Below are 15,216 nucleotides of genomic sequence, written 5' to 3' on the forward strand. Positions count from 1 at the left end.
GGGTTTCTTAGGATGTGCTGGTTCTTGTCAACAAAAGCAAAACATGGTTCATCATGGCAAAGCTAGACTGACCCAAAAGCCTTAGTCTGTATTTAAGAGCAGGATGATTAATCCAGTAGGTAATTGATACATGTTTTAATGAGGGAGTATGGCTAATGTCAGGTGAAATCTCCTCTGGTTCCTGAATGCAGGAAGTATATATGCTATTAATGGTTTGGGCTAGAGTATTTTGATGTTTGGCTGAAGGTTTGTAATTTTTTGGTGGAAATTTTCTCTCTTTTGCTGTCCAAATTTTATCACCAGCTCCACTTGACTCCTCTTTGATTGTGTCTATCATGACAAAATTCAGAGAATGAGCTTCTGATCTTATGGAAATCAATGAAAACATCCTGTTGCCTGCAAGGATACAGATGTTTCACTTGTATGCATCTCTGCATCTTACACCAAGTAATCACATATTTTGTTCAGCTATTTCCTGTAGTTTTCTTGTCCCTGGAGTTTTCCTGTTTCTTTGTCATTCTGCCCATTTGCTCTGTAGGTTTATATATTTTATGGCATATCCTGTGTCTTTTCAGGGACATTCTAGTCCAGTTTTGTCCCAGATAGCATAAAATTTAGGTAGGAGATCCAGTTTCAAAAGCAACCTCAATTAGTAAAGGTCCAGGCTACACATGCTCCAACATGCAGGGAGGAGAAATCTTACTGAGACACATAGAGCTGAAAAAAAGTGATGACACTGTCCAGGTTTGGGTCTGACTCCTCAAGGCCTTCAAAACATAGTTTTTGTTGCTTTTGGTACTGTAAAAAATGTGTGTTTGTGTATGTGAGTGTGTATATATCTATATGGCAAAAGGCAGGTTTTGGCCCTAAATATGTAAAGGTCATTTACCAAAAGGATGGTGTTAACTTCTTTTGGAAATGCAGGCATGAGCCAACACAGGAGGGCCAAAGCAGAGCAGCTGGTGGCTAGGCTGAGGGATCTTGCCTTGCTTCTGAAGTCATTTGGACACAGAGGAAGATTCCCAGATCCCTGTACCAGCATTAGGGCAGAGGCAATTGGAGCACAGCCCTTTTTGCTGGGTGCACGCCTTGCTCTTTGTGTACTTATCAAGTTGTGGGGTTTAATGATGTTAGACTTTGAAAACACTTGGCTTGGCAATGTGTGTTTGTAAGCTGTGGAGATGTTTAAACTGAGGCCAAGCAAAGTGCAACGAGAGGTTTTGTTGGACCAGCTCTGATTTGATAAGGAGAATGAGATGACTAAGCATGTGCTAAGCTTTAATGCTACTCAGTGCATCATCATTTCGGTTGTGTCAATGTTTCCATTATAAATACCTCTTCTCAGGGAACTCAGCTGCACATCTCATTTGGGGCTGGAAAATTCCATTTAGAGAATGCTATTAATTATTTAAAAATACACATTTGCTTTCTAGGTCAAGATTTTCAAAGTAGAAATGTGCAGTACTCGGCAGGAGACAATTCAGAGGCCTGGTTTTCAGGTGGTCACTAATGAGAAAAATAATCCTCCCTTTCTGCCCATCCCATTTTCAGATGCAGCTGCTCTAATTAAGTTTTTGGAGTATTCAAAACTGTGTTCTATTTTTTATCCCTCTCTTACTTCTTGGTGATGACAACCAGAAGCTTGAGAGGGGTGGGTTGATTTACTTGTCATTAAGAAATAAAAGGCCTAAGATCAGAATGTGGCTTGGAGTAATATTTGAACTTCCTGTATAAAATAAATGGAGATCACTCTCTTGTGCCTTGTGCTGCTGTTTGCCACTTCTGCCTGACTGTCCCAAGGCAGTGCTATCTGTTTTATTAGCTTCGTCCACTTGACATGAGTTCTGCCAAAGACCAGGGCCTCCCAAGTCTCATGCAGGGTGGTCAAGGCTTGTGTTGTTCTTCCAGAACTGTGTGCATGTCCATGTGCTCCCTCACAAAGAGGTGACTGCCCACAGACAGCACTGCCAGCGCCGAGGTTTTGTACCTTCTCACCTCTTTGTGTTCCAGACCGAAAGGACAAGCCCAAGAAAGGAGGGGAATTGCATAAGCACTTGCTTCTGGCAGCACAGCAGGTAGCTGGGCACATGGCAGGCATTGCTAAATACCAGTGTCTGGTCAAACCATTACAGCTGGTTAGTTTACCACGCTGTATGTAACTGGAGAATCATTTCACTGGCTGTGGGTGAGCAGGAAACCCCCTGGCAGACAGTGGCACTGTGGGATAAGCTACAAAGAACTCAGTGGAACTGATTTTATGACATGCATCGCATATTTTTCCCAAGCAGCAGAGAGGGGCTGTAATCCCAAACCACCAGAAACAGCCCAGGCAGTGTTTCTTTGTGTGCAGCAGAAGCAGATTAGCAGATGGCATTTTCTGTACTTAATCTACAAAACACATTGAAAATTCAGAAACAGATCTATGTGCCTTTAAAAAGACAATATTGTGCCTGGTAAAGTGTCTGTCTCTTTGCCCAGTGGTGTTTGTTTAAAAGAAGGTGCTAGAAGAAGTCATTAGTCAATATTTTTAGGAACAGCCCTCCACAGCCCCATCCAAAAGTTCAATATACTACAAAAAGTTCTTCTTCAGGGTAGCTGTAAAAGAAATATTTGCAGCTTGACAGATAAGTCTGTAGGATGCTATTTTGCAGTGGGCTTTGAGACCAGAGTAGCAGTGTGCTTGTTTGTATATCCCATACTGTGAACTCGATGCCCAAGCACTGACACACAGCTGTCTCCCTGTTTTTTTATGGTTTTAACAGGCTACTGTAAAACTAGCAGTGAGATTTTATCAATTCTGATAAAAATAACACATGGGGTTTTGCAGTGTGCTTTTCTTGTCTCCAGTGTGCATTCTGGAAATCTGTAGCAGTATCCTTTGAGAATTGTGGTCAGTAGCCTCAGGTGAGGCTGCTAAAAGTAAAAGATGGGTACTGTATGATTTGTTTCTTGGGCAGTAGCTGAATTAGATTGATACCTTTTCCAAATCTAGAGATTTCCTGTAGTTCAAGATAACACCTAACAGAAAATGCAACGTATTGCTCATCATGGGCGATGTGTTGTGTTAAGCGCTGTGCCAGGGAAGTGCAGGATGTCACTCCTTGGAATGGCAAGGGGCTGATAGGCAAGACTTGCCTCAGCTTAAGAGCCAGGAGGAAGCTTGAGTCAAGACAGCTGAGGGAAACCCCATGCACAAGGGAAGAGGAGTAAAGTCAGCTCCAAGGAGGTGGGAAATGCTGCTGTCAATGGGAACAGGTCAGTGTGCTGAGAAGTCCTGGGATCAAAACCACTTTCTTCTGCTCTTGGTGCCTTTGACTCTCAGTCACACAAAATGGTGAAGAACACAATGTAAAATACTGTTGGGGTTTATAATGTTGTTAGTGTGTAGACTAGAATTGTTGCTAGAGTTTATTGTCTCAAATAGCAAAAAAACCCATTTGAAGCAGAATCATGAAGCTAACACTATCTAAACCCTTATGAGCTTGTCTCTCCTAAATTTGAAATAGCATTTCTCATTTTGACTTGCAGTCTATGCAGGGCACTTCTTCAGTTATTCCTGAGAATAATTATCTATATTTAGGAGGCAAGTCTGATTTTCCTCTGAAATAGGAACTGGTTTTGGAATTGGCATGGCGAGTCTCTGACATTTTGCTTCAAGGGCATTCCAGTCTCAGTTTTTCCAGATGTAACCCAATGCACTTAGAGCTGGAGAAAATTTATTTTTATCTTTAGTACCAGAGGTTTAGCTAGTCAATGCAGGTTTCAAATTGCTTTACTCTCACAAATGTTCAGCAGGACTTGATGGCTTGAATTCCCTCATTTTGATTTTGGTGGGTTGTTCTTTAACTCAGCAACATAATGAAAATGGTCAGCTGCTTGATGATTTTTCTTCAGATGACCAGTTTGGGATTAGTCCTATAAGATTAAGAAAGAGTATTCTTATGCTATAAATCATATAAAGAAAAGAAGTCTTTGTGGTGCTAGGCCCATGTGTGCATTGAAAATTGTCAACATACATTATATGTTTTATTGCTTAGATAAATGCTTTATTTAGGACTGAAACATGGTTCTTGTGTTTTGAGAGTGCATTTATTTAAGTGATGCATGTAGAGCTGTAACTCCTGACAGAGACTTTTGCCTAAGCAAGGCATCAGGGGAAGCAATTGCTGGACTGGGCAGTGAGCTGACCATACAAACCAAGATGAAGAACTAAATATGAAGTCTCTTTTATTCTCTTTCTCAGAAAGTGGATGAGAGGTAATACTATGTGACATTGGTGTCTGAAGCAGTGGAGCTGGAACTGAAATTCAACAGAGGCAAATGCAGGGTCCTGTACCTGTGGAGGAACAACCCCATGTGCAGGCTGGGGGCCAACCTGCCGAGAAGCAGCTCTGTGGAGAGGGACCTGGGGGTCCTGGTGGACAACAAAGGCCAGCAGTGCCCATGTGGCCAAGAAAGCCAAAGGTATCCTGATGTGCATTAGGAAGAGCATTGCCAGCAGGTCAAGGGAGGTGATCTTGCCCCTCTGCTCAGCGTGGTGAGACACATCTGGAGTTCTGTGTCCAGTTCTGGGCTCCTCAGGGCAAGAGAGTTGCTGGAACAGGTCTAGTGGGGGGCTATGAAGCTGATTAAGGGAATGGAGCTTCTCCCTTCTGAGGAAAGGCTGAGGGAGCTGGGCCTGTTCAGCCTCAAGAAGAGATGATGCAGAGGGGGCCTTACCAATGTCTGTCAGTATCCGAAGGGAGGGTGCCAAGAGGAAGGATCCAGGCTGTTCTCTTACCAAGCAATAGGACAGGAGGCCACAGGCAGAAATTGATGCACAGGAAGTTTCACTTGAATATAAGGAAGAACATCTTTACTGTGCAGGTGACTGACCATGCCCTGGGACAGGTTGTTCAGAGAGGCTGTGGAGTCTCCCTCACTGAAGATATTCAAAAACCTGAACACAGTCCTGTGCCCTGTGCTCTGGGATGACCCTGCTTGAGCAGGGAGGTTCAGCCAGATGACCCACTGTGGTCCGTTCCACCCTGAGCCCTTCTGTGATTCTGTGTGATTTTTGTGACTGAGCAAACCAAGACCGTGGGCATATAAGGTGGTGTTCCTATGGTTTTGACTTGGCTGCTGAAGCAGATAACTAACTTCTCCAGAGAGCTGGGAGCTCTGGGATTGCCTCTGATGGGCTTGCAATGCTGGAGAGGTTTTAGGAAGAGAAAAAGGCGACCCTAAGGAATTGTCTCCAGAGAGCAAGGTGGTCACTGTACCCCAAGAAAGGCTAAAACAACCCCAAATGCTCAGGTCTTAGCAAACTTCATCTAGGAGACAAGTGGGAATGGTGGAGTCCTGATCTTGTCATTCAAGAATAAAGACAGCACAAAGGGTAGGCAGAAAAATACCCAAACTGTGGGCAGCAGAGTGAGAGGTGTTGGAAACAATCCAGTTTTATTTTAAATGCAAGGAGAATGCCCCAGGGAAAGTAGCACAGAGCACCAGGGTCTCTTCCAGTGCTGTGTGGCCCCAGCAGCACTAATAAACAGTGACCATGGGCTGGCAAGGTGTGACCAAGGACAGTAGCCACCCTACAGGATGGAGAAGTGGCAGTGCTCTACAGACCACTTCGTGCACAGACCCCCATAGGGATCATCCACAGGATTCCAAGGGGGAAAGGCTTTTGGGAAGAGCTAAGAAAATCTCCAGTTTGCAAAGTTTTGCAAATTACTGGATCTATTCAGTGTCTTATTTCCCTTCTGTTTAATGAAGGGAAAGATGCACATTATTTTGGCATGTTCTTGTCACATGTTTTTGATAGATATAATATGAATCTTAAAAGATGACTGTAAAGGGAAGGGAGATTAGAAAAATGAGCTGGGAATTAATTCTGGGTTCTGTTTCTGCTTCTGCCACTGGCTTTCTACATGACCCCAAATGATAATTACATATGTAATTTCCATAAAAATAAGAAGGAGAATCCAGACCCTCATTGCTCAGACTAATGTGGGAGTAATGCTGTCCTTCCACACTATTTAGCTTAGTTATGCCTCAGGGCAGGCAGGGGCCATCTCACAGAATATGTTTGTCAACGCTGCTCTTGTGTGTTTTTACTGTGCTGGATGTGGTCTGGAGGCTGCAGAGCACGCTGCAATAAAAATAAACCTTTATTAATAATAAAAAGGAGTTCTGCTGCAACCAAAGAATTCATTAAAGATTAAGCTGGTATTAGTGGAGAGGGTGTGTCTGTGCTTTATGTGCATTATTCATGGAGACCCTCTCCCCAGAAATACACCATAATTATTCCTAACTTTTCTCAGAGGTTTGTTTTGCTGTCTTATGATAAAATCTCAAGGTCATGAAGGAGACACTTTTAGTGATTCTCGTACAGTTGACATTGTAAAATTTTATTTCTGAGTGAGGTGGTGCTAGTGGAAAGGGTGATAAATTTTAATTTCTATTAAATGCTGGTGCACTGGCTATAACTGTCGAGTAGCACCTGCACAGCACTGTTGACAGGCTTGCTAATGGATTAAAGGGAGCTGATGTCATGGTAGCTACAGAGTGGAGATGCAAGCAGAACGTGTAGTTTTCTTGTCCAGTACGGGAGTGCAGACCAATTGCCAAAAATTCTGAAGAAATGTGAACAGTTCATCAGTCTGATCATGTTTCACACACATTTTTCAACTTCAGGAGTTTAGGGCCAGATCCAGTGAAGAACAAAAGGAGTGTGACAGCTGATGGCTGCATCAGAGGTGCCCAGGCAGTTGTGTAAAGGTAAACCCAGAGGAAACAGTCATGGAAAACAAGAGCAAATAAGATTTCAAGGAAAAGAGTGCAGCTGGAGGTGTGTTGGGAGGTGGGCAGCTCGAGGAAGGTAAAAATGAGCTGCAAGTTGTGAGCTTTGAGACAGGGAGTGAGTGACTTCCATGACCTGTTTCAACACAGCCCAAGTAGTGGGAGCTGCCATGATGCACTTCCAGGACAGAAACTCCAGGGAACTGCAAGTGTAGATGCTGTGTCTTTTTAACAACAAAAAACTGTTTAGGTTTTTTTTGGTGGGTTTGCTTTGGTTTATGCTGTGTGGCTCTCTCACCTTGTACTTTTTTTTTTTCCTCCTTAATTCAGTAATGCATAGAAAGTAATTAAACTCCCTTGCAAAGAAGCACAGGACTTGGAGATGCAGGACTTTGGTTTCACTGGCTGTGATAAATTCTTTTCTGGGTGACCTGGGCCAAGTGATTTTTTGGGGTGTGTGCCCTATCTTGCTTTTGGGGATAACAACATGACTTAGGTTTCTGGAGCAGGTTAAACATTGGTATTTGGGACATATTGTACTAATGATACGTGAGTTCTTTCCCAACAAACTTTAATTCTCTTAGATTTCAACTATCCATTCTTTAATGGCCAAAAGGCTGTCTGAGAAGCATTATGATGCTCATTTGTACCACTTGACAAATCACAGTGTTTGGGTTTTCTGTTAATAAGAGAGAAAAAAATGTATGTCTGTCAGATGATTGTGGTGCTTAGATAATCTCTTCCTTTGCTGTTTTTCAGCGCAGTGTTATAATTAGTCCTTCGCATTTTTCTCATTTAATTCATCCCTCACTGCATGCATCTTATCATGCACCAGAAGCAAGTTGAACCATTAATTAATTTGAGCCATTTCAGAGAGCTGAAGGAACTCATTTAACTGTCTTTTCCCTATGAATTCAGAGACCAAGCAGATAGTACCTGCTTGCTGCCTTCAAGTGAGAGCAGTCTCTGGCAAAATTCTTCACCTCAAGTGAACTTTTAGACATGTAATTTCTTGACTGGCATCTGCCATTTAATACCTAAATTCCCCATCTAGAAATGCAGAAGACTTCACTATGTTATTACCACCGGCCTGGGCCCTAGGGTATATCACCATGTCCCGCAGCCGTAGGGAGGAGGAGAGAAGATCCAGCAGGCAGGAATCGTGCAGCAAGATTGATTTATTTAATTATTTTACAAACTCTTTTATAGACTTTTTTCTTCATAGTCTAATTCGACAAAGGACCAGCAACCCCTTGGGGGTGATTGGCCAAAATCCTAAAACATCCATTGTCAAAATATTTTTCTACTATACCATAAACAAGACTTTCCAAGGTTGCAGGTGGCTTGGTTGTTTACATTCCCTGCTACCTCTTCTGTGTGAGAGAAAAGTCTCTCACGGACTTAGAAAATAGCAAGAAAATCCTTGCTAGCAGCATTTTTGTATCTACACTATGTATCCTGGATTGTGTATGGATTAGCATCTGTGTCTCTGGATTCTACTTATACTCCCTTAACATGTTTTATAATTCACATATGGACATACAGTGTTTTTAAAAAACAACCATCAACCTCCTAAATAGTGTATTTTATTGTAATTTCTTTATTTGGTGCTGAGTACGTCTTACAAGCATTTCTGTGGACATGCAAAGAATACCTGCTGTTCCTTGCAAGATGGGTTTTTAATCCTGCCTGCATTATGGATAAAATCCTTGTTTCAGTCAGGAAAACATCCTGCTGCAGATATTGGCCTCAGCACCAAATACTGGGTTACAAACAATCAATGCAGTATGGGAAACAGAGGTGTAATATGATTTTTCAAAGGTGTGATATGAATCTTCAAACCAAGGCAAAATTGACATTCTGTAATCTGACATGTTAAAGCTGGATCATCAGGAATTAATGAAAACCTAGAAATGAGGAGGGGAAACTTTGAAAGACATTCAGATACATCGCAGAAAATCCAGATACCAATTCTTCTGTCTTCCTTCTCAGATCTGAAGGCACACTCAGCTCACTTGGCCTTCACTCTGGTCTAAAACAAGTGTACTCCTAGCTGGCTATCAGAGCCATGCCAGTGCCAGTGTAACCTCTCCCCTTGTTTTTATACCATCATAAAGAGCTGCAAGGTAAAAGGCACTGGACACTTTCCCCATGTTAGTACTCATTTGGTTTTCCACTTCTATTTTTATCTGTGGCCAGTTTCTCATGGCTGTTATATCCAACTTGACAAGTGCTGACATTCTTCTCCCATTCTTCAGACAATGCTGTGAATGTATTTATGTAACTGTCTCTCCTGCTCTGTGTCTTATTTTATGGTTTGATGGATGGGACAATTTCAAAATTATGGGATCCACAGTAATGCTGCTTTTGTTGCCATTTTTTTCAGGTCTCCCCGACAAATTGCAGGTGAGTGTTTTGTAATCAAAATGCTTTGGAAATTCTGTTGACTGATCACTTTTAAACAATTTGATTATTGCTAAATTCTGTGAGACTCCAGTGAAGTTAAAAGCAATGGAGAGTGTATTGCTATTGGAGTGGCTTTGTGTTCAGCATGACTTGCATCACACTTGACTACTTTTCAAATATGTCATCTAAAAAATACTCTTGCAAATTTCTGATTCCTCCTTCCGTGCTCTGGGAAGTAAATAAAGATGAATCTCATGTGCCTTGTGCTGGTGCTCAGTGCTACCCATGAGCTCGTTGTCTAGAAGAATTTTGGGCCCAAGTGTCAAAATCATCGTATCTGGAGAAATTTACAGGGCCACTGGGAATTTTTACCTGTTCTGATAATTCTCATGGCTTGTAGCAGAACTGTTCACTGAGCCCTGCACTGCAAGGATAAGGTGTCCTGTGTGTTTGGGAGTACAAAAGTGTTTGTCCAGGGAGCTCGCAGCGTGGCAGGCAACATAAAAGCCATAATAAAACCACCCTTCCACCATATTTTGTTCCTCCTCAGTTATTTTTTACTGTCAGAATGAAATGTGGTGTCATAAAGTGGTTCTAACACTGTAAATGAGGTTCAAACACCACACAATGACTTCTCTTGATTCATACATTACACTCTCATTAAAACAATCTGATGCAGCACTTGCATATGCTGGGCAGGTTTGCTAAAGGTGGATATTTACAGTCCCTGCATTACTCCTCCTTTGCTGCTGCAATAAAATAAAATGCAATTACTTTAGCAGTCCTTGTATCCTGAAGAAGCCATTAAATGTTAACTAAAATAGTTTCTTTGCTGTCTTTAATACAGATTTGGAATAGTTTTGCTAAGGGACGAATGTTTTTTTTTCCTCAGAGCTGTGGTTATGTCTAAATAAAAACACTAAATATGATCATCCTTTAATTTGTGTACCAGACTCAGTTTGAAATTGAAAGGATGGAACTTCTTTTGATGGGAAGAAACAGCAAGTGCCTGGTCCTGAAACTGGGTGTTGCTGAACTCTAGGAAAGGGTTGTACATGGACATAGAGTTGAATTTTGCAGCTCAAACCTTCTTTATTCTGTACAGAGCTTCCTAACTAATCTGATGGTCAGCTTCTCAAAAATGTTCATCATTTGCTTTTGTACAGGCCTTCATTTGGAACTGTGAATGTGCAGTAAAGAGCTTGACTGAGTCATTTGGGAAACCAAATGTAAGTCCTTTAATCTTATATTCCAAACTTTGCCTCCCCCTTCTCCTCTGAACTCTTTGTCAGCTGCTCAAATGAAGTTTAAAGTCAGGGAGGGCTTTGTGGATGTGAGTGAAAGGTCTGGATTCTAAAACACCTATGCAGGCTTAGAGCAGAGTTTAATCTCTTCATCAAGAACTCTGAATTTGACTTGCCTTATTTTTCTGGACTTTTTATTAAAAGAGCTGGTGTAATTTTTCCTTCTGTAGCACCCCATATGAGGAGAAACTCAACTCATAAATAAGAAGGGAGAAATGCCAATGTATCAGTGCAAAACAAAACCTGAAGAGCTGTGTCTGTGCTTTGCAAAAGTAGCAGATGCCTTGTGAGTGTGGAGCCCAGTCTTGCACTTCTTTGGCATTCAACACCTGCCACTGTACTCTGGGAATGATTATGCTGCACTTTCAGATGCAGGAAACCTTTCAGGCTGCCTCTGTGATAGTGCCAATCAAGTGATAAATATTCCATGCTGAAAATACTGTAGGTGCTTCTCATTCACCTTGCTTGCAGGAAGCAGATGGGGTAGTTAGCGTGGGTCTGGCACCTCTCTCTCCTTCTCATCAGCACCTTGTAGTTTCCAACAGCTGCCAAAATAGTAAAAAGGTGAAAAGCTTCATCAGAAAGAGTGAAATCGATAGGGTTGAGAGGCTGATACAGGAGTCCTCTCTATGACCATTAAATTAATTGATCAAAGTGGCCATAAAACAACAGTAGGAACAAGCCCTGCTTCTAACTTACTTGTGGCCTGACCCATTGGTGTAAATTCTCTGCTTGCAGCTGCAGCACATGGCTGGGCAGTTGTATTGTTTCCACAGGTGCCGTCAGGCTGTTCTATTACTGCACCAAGCTGCCTGGCAGGGCCTCCAGCTTGATCATGGCAAGGCAAGCTGCAGTGCCTGGAGTCTGCTATTCTGTTACCAGGCAGCTGGAGAAGGGCTTATAAGCTAAAAGCTTACAGTCAGTGAAGGAAACAGCAATTCTGGGCTAAGATCGTTTGCTTCATTCCTATTAACATTGTCATCTTCAATCCTGATGGTTTTTTAAATTCTGCATTGCTTTTTCTCCTATCACTTATTCTGGTATCTTCCTTTAATTAATGATAAAGGACAAACAAACTTCCCACTGGTTGCCTGCTTTCATTGATTGCACTGTACTTGCCAGAACTTGCAGCTGTGCTGCCTTTAGCCTGGGCTGAGAGGGAAACTCCCTGTGCAGAAGGGGACTGTGGGCTCAGGTGAATCCCACCTGTGCCACTACTGCAGAAGGATAGAGCTGGAAATATGTTCAGCATGTGTAGAACCTAATTTAAGGAAGTGTGTTGAAATAGTTTTTGAATATGGTCTGGTTTCTTTTCCTAGAGCATTGCTGAGGAGGTATTATCTGAGACACTTCACTCCTACAGTCACAGTGTGGTTTCAGGAATGGGATTAAATGACCCACTGGGGCCTTCCTTCCCCTTTCTCTTTCTCTTCTTCTCCCCCTTCCCATTTGCTCTCCCCTTCGCCTTTCCCCTCCCCTTCCTCTTCTCCTTCTCGTTCACTTCCCCTCCCTGTACAATTAATCATCAGTTTATTACTATGATGCATAATAACTGTGCTCTGAAAAATGGAAAAAAAAAATCATGTGGAAAATACTAAAATTACTGGGAAGTGCTAAAAAAAAATTTAACAATTGAAACTACAAATCTAACATTGAATTTCTAAGGTTTATTCCTAAGATAAAAATTGTCTTTATAAACTATTTCCAAATGATGAGTTCTTCATCTATCACACTGAGCTGTGAAACCATTTGGGAGGCTTGGAATGTGAAAGGTAGAAAACAGCTCCTTTGGGGCAAAGTAATCCTGTTGTACTGCTGCAGTCCCCCATCATGGATGGAGGAGGAAAGTCATCCCATCACCCACTTTTTCAAATGGTCTAGAATAGATGTGTGAGTAGGTTCAAATTCTTCACAAACATCTGCAAAACTTGAGAAATAATTTGTGTTAAGGTGCTGATAAGTTTTGTCTCTCATCCACCTGACTGACAGCTGATCACAGAAAAATTACAACAACTTTTCACAGTCCAAGACATGGATAGCCATGACAGTGAAAAGATCCATAAAGGAGTTTTGCAATATATTAGTCATGTATTGGAATTACTCTGCAGTCTCATGAGAGGTTTTGCCTGAAGCACAGAGTTCAGTGGGTGATAAACTCCCAGCAATTTAATTGGAGCTGGTTAAAACACACTTGGAGCAAGGCTCAGGATGCTGCTTCTGCTGAGATGTAGTTCTTGCACAAAGCTAAAGTTTGCATCTATTCTCTCTAGTGTATAACTGGAAAGAATTCTAGAAGTTTTTTCCCTTCCTCCCACTCTTTCTGTATCTAAGTTTCTGTGTGCCAGCTAGTGTGGCAGGGACAAGAACATGATGAGAGAAGATCTCAGCATGGTAAGCTTTGCATGTTGAGGTTTGTTTAACAGCTGGGATTGCCTTATATTGTGAGTCATGGACATGAAAAGTGAAAGGAGACTGCCCTTCCAGAACCCTATGGAGTATAAGACTTGGAATATAATATCCTTTCTCTAGTAGTGTCAAAGTGATCCACTGGTCAAAGGAGGGATTTGCTCGGGTACAGTCAGACCCCAGAGTACATAGGCCAGTTCAGAGAATGGATTTTCTCTCTGTTTCCCTCCTGTATTTGCAGCACTGAGTGTTCCCCTTGCTGCCTGCTCAGAACATTTCTAAGCCAGATATTTCTTTTGAACTTCAGTATTTTCTCTCTGGAAGCCACCTGGGGTCAGGATGTTGAAATCGGCTGAACTAAAAAGTGTATACTTTTATAATGTTACATGCCTGAAAAAAAGCCAGTGAAATCCACTGGGCAGATCACACATCCAAGACTGAAACCTGCAGCTTCTTGTTTCTTGTCAGCTTTTCCCAAAGTGTGGTGGTGCAAGAAGTATTTGGAGCATGAACCTAAAACCATGCAACCTAAAACAGCGTGGCTACCGCTTGGACGATGATGGCCATGAACAGTAGAGCTGATCTGATGCACTGCAGGTAGAGGAGCAGGTAAAACACACAGGCAACACTCCTGAGAGTCCTGAATTTCCCTGAATTTGATTTTGAAGTCAGGCTATGGGCACATCTATGAAAAGACTGATAAAAAATGCAAGATATAAAGGACATACTGAAACTTTCTGCAGTGCATCCTACAAATGAGCTTAAAAAGAGACATCCAAGTTGTCTTAAGCAAGAATTCCCAGGGGCCCTGCTCAGTGTAACTCCTGCATGGCCACAGTAATGTGGTGGAGTGCTCTGGATCCCTGTGGCATTCTCACACCTGCATGCTTGTTACTGTCTTCCATAAAAAGGGACAAAAGAGGAGTATTTTGAGGATGCCTTTTAAATGTCTCAGAGGATTTGGTGATAAAGACTTGCTAAACCTCAGAAGGGTGTTATTTCAGCACTGGTCTAAGCTGATCTGAGACCAGAGTGCTCCTAAAAAGGAAGACTTGGTCTTGGTTTTTGTAAAATAACGTTGGGGGTTCCTTGATCTTCCCTGTGTTGGAAGACTCTGCTGGATTCATGTTGTGGGTAGATGTGCTACTGTATTTTGACAGTTGTGCCTTTCCTGGGACCCTTTATTTGGAGATATATTCCACTTGTTTCCCTGACAATCAGGTTTTTAGTGATGTCTAACTGTACAAATGAAAAGAGTGGTGTTGTGGAAACAGAAACAGAGACCTGAAAAGAAGGCCATCCTAATCTTTGCTTAAAATCTAAATACTCTAGTCCCTCTTTTCTGCAGTAGTCTTTGCCTAGTGAAGATTATCCAGCATCAAGAGGATCTCTGCTAGGGCAGGAGAGATCAAAAAAATCCCACAAAATAGCAGAGAACAAATCTATCAATACTCTTCTTAGAGGAGGAGAACAAAATTAGAATGTCCTTTCAAATATAACTAGACTTTCACTTAAACAGAAAAACTTTTCCCACATAAAGAATCTTCAGAGAGTTAGTTAAAATCTGCTGAGATAAAATATATACCACATCTTACTCTCCTCGAAAAGCCTTATTATGTTCATTCCCATTAACTCTCTCCTCAGGGTGTTTCGTATGTCTGCAGAACATATTATGGCCACTTGGTTCTGAATGGTTTTGCAGAACTGTCACTGAATTTAAGTCAGAAAATGTCCAATACTGTGAACAACATTTCAAAAACTATAACAAGACTGTTTCAGTAATATATAAGTCGCAGATAGAAATATCTCACCAACTCCCTGTCAGGCCAGGCAGAGTCAGAGCTTGAAGGAGAAGGTAAGACGTATTTTATTTGATGTATTCTGATAGAGCCCTATCCAAGTGAAGCTCTGCCAACATTTTTGCTTTAATTTTGCATTGCAGAACCCTTCTGAAAGTTGCCTCACTGCTGTTCAGTCATTAATTTCTTTCCAATAGCAGCCCTTTCACCCTCAAACACAGAGTTGGAAAACTGGCACTGACTCTGCTCTGTGCATCGTTTTCATGTTACTTAGCCTTGAAAATCTGTGTGGCAGCTTCCTCACAAGTAAAGACTATTCATATCCCTGAGGAAGGAGAATGGGTGATTCTTCTACCTAGAAAGTTCTAGAGGGTGAGGTAAAGCTTCTTCATGGATACCTGCAGTGGAAGAGTTAAAAGGCTTCATGCTTATTGACGCAGATGGCTTTTATATCTAAGTAGAAATCCTTTCATTTTGAAGTCCGGTTCTCTTGCAAAGCTGAACATTTTATCCATGAA

General features: G+C 41.9%; 1 long non-coding RNA gene across 1 annotated transcript in view; it reads left to right on the plus strand.

Moving 5' to 3' along the window:
- LOC109143816 overlaps positions 1-15,216 on the plus strand; it is a 132,502-nt gene that overhangs the window by 26,029 nt on the left and 91,257 nt on the right. Inside the window, exons 4-5 of the long non-coding RNA XR_002044192.3 lie at positions 9,170-9,189; positions 10,356-10,418. This is a non-coding gene — a long non-coding RNA (uncharacterized LOC109143816). The remainder of the gene's footprint in view (positions 1-9,169; positions 9,190-10,355; positions 10,419-15,216) is intronic.

This window comes from Corvus cornix, chromosome 3 (genome assembly GCF_000738735.6).
Source record: "Corvus cornix cornix isolate S_Up_H32 chromosome 3, ASM73873v5, whole genome shotgun sequence".
Taxonomy (NCBI): Eukaryota; Metazoa; Chordata; class Aves; order Passeriformes; family Corvidae; genus Corvus; species Corvus cornix.